Genomic DNA, 14615 nt, shown 5'->3' with positions numbered 1-14615 from the left:
ACATTAGTGGGAAAAGGAGCAAAATCCTTGAAAACTGGACACTTAACTACGGGTAGAGGTTTTCTTATTGGAGCCATGAACTGTCCAGTGGCTGCACCAATATTTTTCCATCACTTTCGTTTATACCCTCGGCTTCTGATGGGGGGTTATTTTGGAAAAATGACTTTGCCGAATCTAGATCCTGCTAAGCCAGGATCATATTCATCCACTATCCTTATCAATGAATTAATCCCCTAATAGATTTATAATGGATGCCATTATGGAAAGGTGGGGCCTGGATGGAGCAGCCAAGTTGCTGAGAATATGACATTGAGGTTTCTATCTTGCTGTGGCTTCTTGTTGTTTCCCTTCTATGGTTCGAAGTCACTACACCACCCTAGAGTGAGCCGCATCGTTTCACCAGGACCTTCTCCATACATTTTGCCTTGGTTCAGCCCATAGCGATGGAGACCGCTCACCCTGTACTAAGAATTCCGAGAACAAAAACCAAAACAAACCTCTCTTCTCTTCAGGCTGTTTCTCTCAACTCCTTATCATAACAACAGGAAACTGGCCGACCTTAGTCCTCCACGGAAGCTGTTGTTCTATTTATTTACTAATTCGTGTATGTATTTACTTCCCATGTGTGTTCATGTGTGCTGTGATACATATGTAGAGGGCGGAGAAAACCTTTCTGGGGTCAGTTTTCTCCTTCTGCCATCTGGGTTCTGGGGAGGAACCAGATCGTTGTGCTTGGAAGCAAATGTTTCTACTCTCTGACCCGTCTCCTTAGCCCTGTCCTGATCAAATTTTTGTAGTGATCTTTCTGTATGGGAGAGGGGTGTGGTGTAATGGAGAGTTTTCTGGTGAGCTAGGAGAAGGCTGGCTGGACTCCTGAGAAGATGGCAGCATATCCAGGACGCTATTATTTTCCTTGTCATCCACAGAGGGTTCATTTTGCAGCAATGCCCTTGATCAGTTTCTTGAGGAAGGCATCCATGATATTGAGTTCATGAAGAATTTCCACATCAAATATTTTACTTATTCTTTATTTTCATCCATATGAGTTTTCTCTATCGTTCTGTTGCTTTGCATTCTAATCTCCTTTGTAGTTCACGATCAAGCAGTGAACTTATTTTCTACGCCTCGGGAACTTGTGTACGTTTTTACCACAGGGTACTTCTTTCCTTCCACCAAGTGAAAGAGCGGGAACATTTTTAACATTTTTACGTCCTGCCTAAGTGCAGTGCTCTCCATTCGTGGGCATGAGAGTTCATTCAGTCTCGGGATAAGATCACGGTTGTACCCTGTTGTTTATTCCAAGTGAATGAAAACTGCTTCGAACATTTCTTATAGATGAGTGTTGGAAATAATGCATTAGCCAGATGCATGGATGTATGCCAGTGACTAGAGACACTGTCAGTCCGCTGTAGTAAATAGATTATGGCCACTGAAGCTTTGTTAAACTTTTAGGGGTGCCTGTCATATGTCATAATACACTTGATTTTTGCAGGTACCATCCAGGTGGTTTGAGAAGGCATGTTCCACAGAGCACCTCTCTAGCATTAATTAAATCTTGTTGAGTGATACCAATCCCTGCTATTCCATCCAAATAGGCTCTTGTTTTTGATTTTCAATCTTGGCCAAGTTGGGAGTGGGGACGAATACTGAGGGATGGTTCCTCTTCTTCTATGCTGGTCTTTATCCTGCAAGTCATTGAATAGGTACAAGTGTTCTACCGGTGAACCTATTGGCTTTGATTCTGATGCTTTAAGGTGGCACACCACCACCAACACCATCATTATTACCACCACCATCATCATTATCACCACCACCACCACCATCATCACCATCATCATTATCACCACCACCACCACCACCATCATCACCATCATCGTTATCACCATCACCACCATCATCATCACCATCATCACCATCATCATTATCACCATCATCATCACCATCACCATCATCATTATCACCACCATCACCATCACCATCATCATCACCATCATCACCATAACCATCATCATTATCACCATCATTACCATCACCATCATCATCACCATCATCACCATCACCATAACCATCAGCATTATCACCATCACCATCATCATCACCATCATCACCATAACCATCATCATTATCACCAACATTACCATCACCATCATCATCACCATCATCACCATCACCATAACCATCAGCATTATCACCATCATCAGCATCATTATCATCATCACCATCATCATTTTGGTCATTTAGGAATCACTCATCAGTATACTAGGATTGGGTCTAAGTATTCCGATCAGGATACTCAAGTCCCAGGTCAGGAAAGAGTGTCTCCTCATCAACAAAACCCTCCACTTCTGAGGTCCACTCTAACGGCCACCTCCTGTTTAGTCAAGTACCCTCATGGTCCTTCTTGAGCTATGTTCCTTTAGTTGTGCCATTGTACACTAAATTTCATTTTACCAAACAATGACTTCGCAATACCGAGTTTCAACGGATGAGTTAGAGGGAGGCAACACCAAATTCTACGCCACGTGTTTCTGTATCTTTCTACTTGAGCCGTACTGGTCTGAATGAAAATAGCATTCTACAAGGCAAGGGTAAAGCACATGTCTTCTGCTTTACTTCTCTGGTCTACATAGGCTGGTCTTTGATGGAGAACTTGACAACTGAGATATACTCTATCCCCTGAGGGTGATGAATCATTATGTTGCAAATATATCATTCAAATGACCTCCTCTGTTGTTTTGAGTCTTTCTCTGTCATGCCAGGAAGCTCTCAAGTAACCACAGAAACTTCTTGTTAATTATGAAAGCTTGACTGATAGCTTATTCCTGCTTCTTTTTCTTTTTTGGTTTCTCAAGACAGGGTTTTTCTGTGTAACAGCCCTATCTGTCCTAGAACTCGCTCTGTAGACCACTCTGACCTCAAACTCACAGAGATCCAACTGCCTCTGCCTCCCGAGTGCTGGGATTAAAGGTGTGCGCCACCATTGCCTGCATTAGGCTGGTTTCTAACTAGCTCTTGTAACTTAACAACTCATATCTTTTAATCTATGTTCTTGTACATGGCCCAGTTATCTTTTTTTTGTAATGCCCATGCTGCTTCCTCTGCATCTCTTGGCATCTCCTCCTTCTTCCCAGTGTCCTTTCTGTCTGGAAATCTTGCCTAGCTACAGACAGTTCAGCTTTTTATTAAACCAATCAGAGTGACGCATCTTCACAGCGTACACAAGGATTATTCCGCAGCATTTTGCTCTATGAAAACAACTTTAGCCATCTGGAAAGCAATTCTTCAAATATCTTAAATTTTCATTTAAATAGCAACCTTGCTTAGAACAAAGACATGCCTGTGTTTCTCTGAGCAAGAACTCTGAGTATAAATGAGCCGGTATTCCTCAGCAGGAGCATCTACTGTTGCTTCTCTGGATTGTGTACATATCTGACCAACAGGGTTCCTGGCACAAGGGAATGGGGAGAGACTGGGATCTTGATGATTGGATGTAATTTGTACAAATCCACCTCTCATCCTCGTATGTTTTGATAATTAAATGAGAATAGAATTCTAAATATCATATCTTCATGCTGGATGAAGGGAGTTTTTGTTCTGAGCTAGCTCAGGGAGAGGTCTCTTGGGTTGAAGGAGAACCATCTGCCACTTCTGTTTTGATTTTCACAGTTGAGTGTGTACCTTCCTCCATAAATACAATCTACACATGGATTCCAAATAAAAAGACAACCCTGTTTACGGAATGGAAATTTAGGACGTGACAGAAAAGTGGCCAGCCACATGATCAAAAGAGGTTTTCTCATTTGCTCTAAAGCTTCTTCTCCAGTTGAGAACTTAGCTTTTATTTATTTTTAAAGAAATGTAACAGAAGTGTTTTGTTTCCCATGAATTCAGAAACACAAGACAGAAAATATCAGTGATTACTTTTTAGAAGAAGGCATTGCGTCATGCAATTTCTCTCCTACTTTCCATCTGGGTATAATCAGAGGTGTGCACCAGAGGAATGAAAAGAAATCACACAGAGAAGTGATTCTATTGGAACATTAAGCTGAATATCAAAGATATCAGTTTGAGCTTTGATTTTCTCCCTCCGAGTTGTCTAGCTTTATCAGAATTATTTAGATCTGAAGCATAACTCTATGTGAGAAAACTAACCTTTTCAAAATGGTTTCTTCTCTCTCTGTTCTTGGGTCCTTCTGGTCCTTCCCAGTGTCTCTGACAGTTCTCAGAAATTCCCACGCCCAAGTAAACACAAGGTTATTCTTAGTATGTTATATTAGCAGTTATTATCATGGGAGAAGAGTCATTTTAATATTAATAAAATGATTTCCACTCACTGCTGGACTAAATTAGTTATTTTTAAGTTGGTTCAATGATTGATATTTATAGAACATTAATTTAAAAAAAAAAACAAGCAATGCTATGTGGAATCGAGACATTTTTGGCATCCTGGCTTACCCGGCATCCTGGCTTACCCTTCATAATAAGAACCAAGAAATTATTTTTGTGAACCAGATGGGAAAGCAACCTTATATACCTAAGTAATAACTTACAATACCAATGCTTGTGTGTGCTTTGACATGTTGGGGCACCTAAAGCAATTAACAAAAAGTACAGATATTACCTGGCAGAAAGAAAAGCCCTTTATAGTCCTTGGGGACAATGTAAATTAGCACAACTTCTGTGGAAAACAGTATAGAGGTTCCTTAAAAAGCTGAAGTAGAAGTGCCATATAGGAAACATTTATCTCCCTCCTGAGTCTATACTCAGCGAAGCGAAGTCAGCATGCAACAGAGAGACCTATGTGGTATACACTGCTATGCTGTTCACGATACTTGAACTGCAGAGTCAGCCTTTGTGCCCATCAACAGCTGACAAAGAAAACAGGGCCTCAGACACAGGATGGAGTTTTAGTTAGACATAAATAAGAACAAACTCAAGTGTGCAGGAGAACGGACGGAACTGGTGCTTATCATGATAAGTGAAGCAGGTTAGAGGCAGAAAGACCAGCGTATCTTGCCTTCTCCCGTGGGTATAAACTATATTTGAAAATTAGACAACGTCAAAGCAGCAGATGGTGTATTGGGGAAGGAGTGGGGGGTTGCGGTGGGAAGGGAAGGCTACGAGAAGGTAGCTGGGAGGTTAGCATGGTATATGCATACATGGAAATGTTACATTACTGTGAACAACTAACATGTTAGTAAAAATAAGTACCCAAATTTCCACAACTATTGAATTTGAATATTAAAAAGCTCCCGAGGTGATTAAATGTTTTTGTTTGTTTGTTTGTTTTGTTTTGTTTGTTTGTTTGTGTGTTTTTTTTTCTTGCTTGTTCTATAGTTCTGCTTTTGTCAAAGCTAAAATGTCACTGTTGCGGGTGCCAAGAGTGCCAATAAATTTCTGATGGCTAATCAATATAGTTTCTAGATGGCCATGACTAGAGTTGATATAGAGGCCTAGCTCTGAATTTGGTGCAAATTAACGTGGAAATGTCTTGACTCATTTAAACTACTTAGTAGTTAATAGAACTTCAGAACTGGAAACGTATATGGACATGACCTAGCCCAACTCTGTATTTCAGTATTTGGTCTCTGAGGACCCAAAGCTGGTGCAGACAAGGGCTCCTTCAAGCTCTCGGTCTTTCATGGTGGGCGGACGTGCAAAGACTGGGTAGTCAGAGCTCTGTGTGGACATTTAGTGGCTCAGTAGACTGTCTTGGAGATGGCATGAGATCGGCAGGGCCATGAGAGATGATGAAAAGGAAGCAGGAGGAAGACGCTGGGGACTTTTATCTGTGTTGTCTGTCACGTCCCTTGGAGCTGCTGAGTTGGTGCCCCATGAAGCCCATGCTCTGTTTCTTGGGAAAATTCCTTGGCTCGGAGCCATGACCACAGGCCTTCTGAAGCACCCAAAATGGGCAAGAAATCCTCACTTAAAAGAATAGTTGTAATATTTCCATTGAAAAGTCAAGGGTGGTAGGAGGTGAAAGAAAAGGGAGAGGTTCTGGAGGGAAAGCCCTAGTACAGATGTAGCAAATCAGAGGCAGATGCGGCCTGAAGAGGAATCTGGCTTCCTAAATATGGCTCCCTGTGAGAAAGACATAGCCAGCTTCTCCGGGACCCAGGGGCACTCCTAAGTGTGCCCCATCTCTTTTAGTGGTGATGTGTCTGCATAGACATAGAGAGTGCTAAATTTATACATATTTGAATGTAATATTTATTTGTTTGTTTAGTTATGTATGGTTTGCAGTGTGGCTCGTATGTTTGCATATGTGTGCATGCCATGGCACACGGGTAGTGCAGGCCACGGCACACAGGTAGCGCAGGCTGTGGCACATAGGTAGTGGTCAGCAGACAACTTGCAGAGATGCTTCTCTATTTCCACAATTAAGTCCCAGTGACTGAACTCGAATCATCCCGTTTGAGCCCTTACCCAGCCACGGAGCCTGGCTGGCAACAATATTTTAATCCCCTCTCGAGTACTGATTGAGTTGCCTTCATGAAAGCTTGATTTCAATATCCATGATGTATCTCAGAGGAAACATGTTTAGAAACAAAGGTCTGGTGTCTGAAACCTCTTCTGCTCAGGGTCTTTCTAAATCCAAGGGAAGACAGCTCTATCCTTCTACCTGCTCAGACTAGAAACCTCATGCTCAGCCTTACAGCCACTCTTTTTCCTCACGGTGCATCTCCGAAGTCTGACCTAATCACGTGCCCCTATCATTTCTTCAAGATCGTGATTATTTTATTTATTCTAACACCAGAAAGAGGCATCTCAAAGGTGGCCCCAGGAAACGGCGCATCTGGCCAGCCTGCTCTTCTGTTTTCCAGTGTGCAAGGAACAGCCTGGCCTTAGTGCCGAGCATGTCAAGCAATGAGGGTGGACATAGAGATGTCTATGAATTTTGATTCCTCCCGATAAGGATCCCAAAGTGAAAACGGGAAAGGGTATAGCTTACACATCTTCCAGATTTCTACCATATACCCCAGTAGAAGTGGTCAGCAACTTTAAACCTCCAGAACCCAGAGCTATGGGCGCAGGAAACCAAATTCTTCGAGGAGTCATGAGAAATGATATTAAACAATACAAGTTTATATTGTCTAACCTCTGGCCCCCATTGTGTCCTGAGTGGCTTGTCATCCTCCTCTCAAACAAGAGGGAAAAGACTGAAGCCAACATGGATTGAAACAGCGGAACGTGGTAGGTACAGCTTAACCTTGGTGTAGGTAGATAACGTTTCTTTAAGTGAGGGTGAACATATTCAAAGCATACAATTGTTTCATGAGCCAGATCTAGAGGTAGTGTTAGGTAAACCTGACACTTCCAGGAGAACTCATCTTTGAATGAAGTGAATGACACCAATGACCCAAGGAGGGAAACGGCAGACTCTATTTAGGGCTAGAATTTGGTCATGAAAGTGTTGAGAAAAAAGTTGAGCAGTGCTCAGCCTCAGGAAGAAGGAGCTTTAGTGTGGTTGGCTCCACCATCCACAGAATGGGAGGCCAGAGTGATGGTATCCACCATCTGTCAGTCTTTATACTGTATCCTGTAGTAAGGAGGCCGCTTGTTGGTTCCCAGATTCTTAGCCCTGAAATAATCACATAGAAACCATATTACTTAAATCACTGCTTGGCCCATTAGCTCTAGCTTCTTATTGGCTAACTCTTACATATTAATCCATCTCCATTAATCTGTGTATCGCCACGTGGCTGAGGCTTACCAGGTAAAGTTCCCAGCATCTGTCTCTGGTGGCATCTCCATGGCTTCTCTCTGACTTCACCCTCTTTCTCCCAGCATTCAGCCTAGCTTTCCCACCTAGTTCTGTTCTTCCCTGCCATTGGCTCAAAGCAGTTCTTTATTCATTAACCAATGAAAGCAACACACAGACAGAAGGACCTCCCACACCAGCATCCTGCTTTAAAGAAATAAGCATTGGGTACTCATATCTTTCTGTGCTGGCTGAGCTTGCTTGTCAACTTGACATGCCAGAGAAGAGGGAACCTCAGGGGAGAAATTGCCTCTATCAGATTGGCCTGTGGGCTTGTTTGAGAGGCGTGTCCTAGAATGAGGATCCTTGTGGGAGGGCCCAGCTCACTGTGAGTGGCCACCCTTGGACAGGTGGAACTGAACTGTCTGAGAAAACTGGCTGACCATGAGCTCAGCTGGAGAGGCACCAGACAGTGTTCCACCATGGTTCCCATTGGCTTCTCCCTCCATAGTAGGTTGTGACCTGGAAAGTAGAGGCAAAATAAACCCTTTCCTCCCCTAATTATCAAAAAAAAATCACTGCATTAGAAAAGAAAATTAGGACACTTTTTTAACCTCAAAGAGGAGAAATAAAGACAAGAAGTTGGACGCTCATTCTTCAGTGGAAGCTATTGAAAACTTAATCTCTGGTTACTTTTTCATTATTTTCATAACTGCCAGAAATACATTTTAAGCAATAATTTGGAAAGTATAGCCATAGAAATGGGGTCCTTATAGACTATAGAAAACCTATTCATACTAATATGTATGCAAAATAGTAGATGCAATGCATGTATATGTGTATATATATCATAGAGGCATATATACATAAAGACACACAGAGAATTAAGTAGATTTTGCTTCATTAGAATAATCTTAGCATTTGTGCTTAGCCATGACAGGGCAAGTATTTCCCCGTAACAACAATAACAGATTCAAGAATGAAATTTTCATGGTTTCTAATTCATTCTAAAGTAATTATAGTCCTGACCTAAATTCTGGTTGTATAAATATCTAGACTGATGTTTCTCTAAATTAAACGTATATTTAAATCATCAGAGGGCTTTATGAAGACGCAGCTTATAATTCAATTTACCTGAGAATCTATCATTCTAACAAGTTCCTAGATAGGCAAATGTGGGAAAGTCCAGGGCTACAGTTTGAGATAAAGGTTTAGACAGTGTGCAGCTCTTCATTGGAAAGTGTAGAGAAATTTTGTCAATGAGTGTCCAACCAGCTGTGTGAGGAAGAGTAAGAATTCTGGGAACAACAGTGAATCTAGAATGAGAAGATTAATGACTCAGTTGAGGATCAAGGAAAGCAATGGATGCTGCCCCTTGCCCAGTGTGCATTTCTGACTTCTTTATAAAAAAAAATTCAGGAGTCTATGGGCATGGGGACTGAGGTAGTCTGGGTCTCAGATTCCATTTCATTGATTAACATATCTGTTCTTTTTGTGTGTGTCAATACCATGCTGTTTTTTAGTGCTATAGCTCTGTACAAGTTGAAATTGGGAATGGTGATACCATCTTTTCTTATTTAGGATTATTTTAGCTATCCTGGGTTTGTGCATATGTGTTTCCATATGAAGAGGAAAATTGTCCTTTGAAGTTCTGTGAAAAACTGTCTTGCATTTTGATTGGATTGCTTTGGATCTGTAGATTGCCTTTCGTAGGGAAGTCATTTTTACAATATTAATCCTAGTCATTCATGAGAATTGGAACTCTTTCCACAGTTTGATATTTTTAATTTCTTTCTTCAAATACTTGAAATGTTTATCATACAAACATTTCACTTGCTTAGTTAGAGTTACTCTCAGACATTTTATATATATTGAAGCAATTGTAAAACATCTTTCCCTGATTTTTTTCCTCGGTCTACCTGTCATTTGTATATAGGAAGGCTACTGATTTTTGTGAATTAATTTTGTATCCAGTCACTTTCCTGAAGGTGTTCATCAGCTGTAGAAGTTTGCAGATGGAATTTTTAGGGTCAGTTATGTATACTACCATATCATCTGCAAATGAAGACACTTTGACTTTTTTTCTTTTTCGAGACAGAGTTGTTTCTCTGTAGCTTTTAGCCTGTCCTGGAACTAGCTCTTGTAGGCCAGGTTGGTCTCGAACTCACAGAGATCCTCCTGCCTCTGCCTCCCGAGTGCTGGGATTAAAGGCATGCACCACTACTGGCCAGCTAGCACATCTATTCTTAACGGAGTTGCATAATGAGGTTGAGAGAAATCAAAAGGGCGGAATGTATGCTCCCCACGGGTCTTAATAGGCACCCACGCAGTGGCACAGGCCAGCATCTGTGTTCTCAGAGGCAGACGACCCACGGCACTGCAGGAGGATGACTCGCTGCCGCAAGGGGAGCTTGAAAATGGAGTTCCTAGGGTCTCTGCTCTTGGATTTCTGTCCCCAGTCTGCAGGGGTCTGATTCGGCCTGTGGAGAAAGGCTGAATCATCTCCTGGGCATAATAAGCATTGTGAGGGTGCACTGGATACTGGGGAGAAACAGATTGTCATTAGGAGGCCCCACCTCGAATTTAGAACCATTTAAAAAACCCAGTTTCTAAACCAAAACTATAAATAGACCTTGCTGAATCAAGTTATTTAAAAAATTAACAGAACAGCCCAGAACCCCCACTTTGGGAAGAAAAAAAGAATAAGACCTCACAATTAACATTAATAATTTCTTAGTTGTGAGGTCTAAACGCCCGCTTAATTGAAAGGATTTGGTTCATTCCAAACTCCGCGTTAAAAATAATAGCTGGAGCCTATTTTGCCCCCAGTGTGTGGGTGGTAAGAGGAAGTGGAAAACATCAGAAGTCACAATCCCTAATGATTCATTAATGAATCGTGGCTTCTTTTAGAATGAGACTCTCCAACTGCATGTGTGTCTCATCAGTTGCTGGTGGATGGGACGGACGCTTGCAGCCCTCAGCTCTGGCGACAGACACTCCATTCTCTGCGAAGAGGACTTTAGCGAGCCTTGCTCCTTTTTACCGGCCTCAAACCTCCCCTTCCGCAGACAAGCTGGAGAACAAAAGCTGTCCTTGAAGCTCTCCACCTGGGTCCACCGGCTTTGATTGGGAATTTGTTTGTTTTGTTTTAAGAGCTTTCTGCTAACAAAGATGCTTCATTACCGAGCTGGGTGGAAAGGGCTCGCTTAAGCCATTGTCCTTCCGAGGCAGAGAAAAATGGAGGAAACACACACACACACACACACACACACACAAGGATTTCTCATTGAAATTAATTAAATAATTTATTATTCACCCACTAATCATGGCAACGTCGGTGGGTAATTTGTGCACCTATGTTTTGTGAAGCTCTATAGGAAGTGGTCTTACCGTCAGACACACCTATGATTTAGTGTTGTGGGGCTCCAACGGGGCTCAGAGTTCTCAGGGTAGCGCTTTCCTTGATGCTTCAACATTGTAACAAATTCCCACTGAGGTTTAACAGTATCTACCTAACTTCCTTTATCAGTATCTACCTTGCCTTCCGCTTAGGTTCTGTCTCTAGTCTTGCCGTCTCTAACTTCTTTCCACATCCTTGTACAGAGTTCCTTCTCCTTCTGCCCTTAATCCCACAATGCTCCCTTCCAGGTGACTTTGCTTCCTCTTTGAGTTTTATTCCCCTTGCTCTGTTCTAGGCACTGAGAGACAACAGCATCCTCTTGCAAGGATACAAGATTCACCCCTGGAACTTCCTAGTCTGTTTGGTTCCATTTCTAGAACCTGGAGTTTCTAGTACCTGGAGAAGTCATGCAATTAATTGGGGTTCAGTCCTCATCTGAAATCAGGGTACCTTTTCCCTCAATTCAGAGTTTTTTTTTTCTGACTTTCTTGAAATAAGAGGCTTACGGGCAATTATTTAGATGGTCCCAGCATAGAATACAATGGCTGTCGATGGCAAGCATGCAATTAATATCTGTGCAGTGAATAGGGAGAGAGTCCAACCTCCCCTGTGAATTCCAAGTACTGGGCTTATCACTTACTTACTAATAACTTACATTTATTCGGGGCTTCCAGATTGCAAGATGTCTTCACCTACCTTGTCTCTTTGGAGTCTTAATATTTTTTTCCCAACACAACAAGTAAGGGTATCATAGGCAACCACTACGGAAGGTGAGGCTTGTAGATAAGTCACCCACCCAGGCTTGAACAGTTGCTGGGCTAGCGAGCCAGGGTTTTCCTTTATGCCATGGCATTTATTAAATTAATAGCTAATTAGTTTTTTTTTTTTGAAACAGGGTTTCTCTGTGTAATAGCCCTGGCTGTCCTGGAACTCATTCTGTAGACCAGGCTGACCTCAAACTCATAGGGATCCTCCTGCCTCTGCCTTCCGAGTGCTGGGATTAAAGGTGTTTGCGACCATTGCCCGGCTTCCATGGCATATTTTATTTCTTTAGCTTCTTTAGTCCCGGCTGTTTACATCTCCGTGTGTGGTGGAGCTCAAACAATGTTTATCAGAATCACCTGCTCGTCCTTGGTAGGGCGTTCGAAATAGACCCAGCCTTTGAGACTTGATAAAACTGGAGGAGGGTCTGTGCAGAGGCATTTTGAAGGTCTCAAGAGATTCCCATGGTGCTGGTCTGAGAATCGCACTTCAAGAATAACCAGTTCAGATAAGAAACTCATTAGCCAAGTGTGGGTGCATGCCTTTAATCCCAGCATTGGGGAGGTAGAGACAGGCACATCTCTGTGAGCTGGAGGCCAGCCTGCTCCACAGAGTGAGTTCCAGGACAGCCAGGACTACACAGGGAAACCCTGTCTCAGAACAGCAACAACAAAGAAAATCCTTAGCGCAAGCTTTGTTTTCTATTTCTTCCTCGGTCAGTTTTCAGAGCTCGCTGATACTCTGTTGCCAGCTGTGCCCCTGTTACCGCCTAACCAGCTGTCAAGGGTCCCTGTTCACTTCCTTCTGTTTCTCTGGGGCTGCAGCAGGCAATCCGAAACAGCGGCCAAACCTCCTCACACTTGTTCAGTGAACGTTCCCCAACTCAAGTGTTAGAACCACATCCTCAGAGTGTCTAATGCAAATGCCCCATTCCTGGACTCAGATGGCCCGGCAGATAACGGAGCTGGCCACCAAACCTGATAACCTGAGCTGGATCACCGAAACTCACGTGGTGGGAGGAGGGGATCGCTTCCTACAAACCATCATTTCTGTTGCTCAGTTCAGAGGTTAGTCTCCCTGAGGTTGAAGCCTGGGCATGAGAGCGCCCTGTCATCCATGGGTATCAGAGCTGAAACCTGTGCATCGAAATAATTGGAAAACTCCAGCATTTCAGGCTTCCCTCCTAACCTTAAATCTCCAGGTCCTCTCTGAACCGTCACTACTTTCTTTGCACAGTAGGAGATGAAGTCGTCAGAATTTGCATGCAGTGCCCACTTGTGAGTTTCTGCCCATGCTACAGAAATATGTTAAATAAGCCGTGCCCAGGGAAGTCCCTGCTGGCATGGACTGGCCAAGGGAAATAAATTTGCTTTAGCGTGTTTGGATTTTATAAGTAATCTTCAGGTCTCAAGTTCATTTTCCGTATTTCTCTCAAATGACCCTGACATTCGAAAAGCACGAGTTAAATACTTTTCAATCTAGGTTTAGATTTTAGAACTCAAACCCGCTTATTATTGAGTGTGGCGTCAAGAATCTTAGCTGGAAAAAAAAACTAAATTGTTTCAGGAAAAATTGTTCATTTTGGAGGAGACCATCTGTTGTCATCCAGCTAAGTCTGCGAGTTTGTGTTGTTTTCCAAGTCAGTGTTTAAGGTACGGAGCATTGCCTTCTTGGTTCAGCCTGCTCTCCTTTTTGGTGGTCTAAGATCTTTGGAGTGAATCTGGTCACAGATTTTCCTAGCTTATCTTAACAAAAAGTATTATCTTATTCTTAATCAACCCGATGGAGTGTAAGACTTACTATGACAGACCAAAGTAGGGGCTTCCAGGAGTGGTATCCACAAAGGCAGAGGCATCTCCCAGAGACTTGGGAAAGGCCTTGTTGGGCATTAAAACCTGTGTGTTCATTTTACAGATGAATAAACTGAGGCCAGGGAGAGCTAGGTGATCTACACAAGATAACTAAGTTCTATCCACAAATCCACTGATTTGTGATCAGTGCTTGTCTGTTTTATAATAGCCCTCTACTTGGAGGAAAAACAAAAATCAAAATAAAACCCAACGCAAAAACTCATGGCCCTAACTCAGGCAGTGCTATCTATTGCCGTCAACACGAACCTCTCTTTCTGGAATGCCTTGTTAAACCGGTTTAGGTTTTTAGTGCCCCTTATTAGTCCGGCTATAACTTGATACAAGTTTGTTACCTTACAGTTCTAGAAACCAGAGGCCCATGGTAGACCTCACTGGGCCAGAACCAAGATCTTAGGGGTGCTGAGTTCCTCCTGGTAACTCCACAGGAGATTCTGTTCCTACCTCTCTTTGGCAACTAAGCCACATCCCTTGGCTGGTGGTCCCCTCCTAAGAAACCTTACACTCACCCTGCCAACACACTCCCCCACAGCCAAGGACCTTAAGCCTTCAGGTTGAGCCTTTCTAGATCTCGGGATACAGCCCCCATGAGGATCAGCTGATTAGCAGCTCTGATGATTTTTTACAGCCTCAATTGTCTTCGATGTCCTAGTCCCGACTCGTCACAAGTCCCAGGGAGTGGATGGAAATAGCTTTGCGTGACCACCATTCTGTTTGTAGAAGTCCCACCTAGAGACACAGCTCGCAGTTCTAACTGAAATTCTCAAAGCGCATGGTCCCCGGACCAACAAGCATAAACCTCCCCTGGGGAAGGTTTGAGGTGTGTAAATCTTAGATTCCAAGTCCTGCTGTACCAGAGACCCTGGAACTACCGACCTTT

Source organism: Myodes glareolus, chromosome 27, assembly GCF_982192425.1.
Source record: "Myodes glareolus chromosome 27, mMyoGla1.1, whole genome shotgun sequence".
In the NCBI taxonomy this organism is placed as follows: domain Eukaryota; kingdom Metazoa; phylum Chordata; class Mammalia; order Rodentia; family Cricetidae; genus Myodes; species Myodes glareolus.
This window is presented reverse-complemented; position numbering follows the sequence as displayed.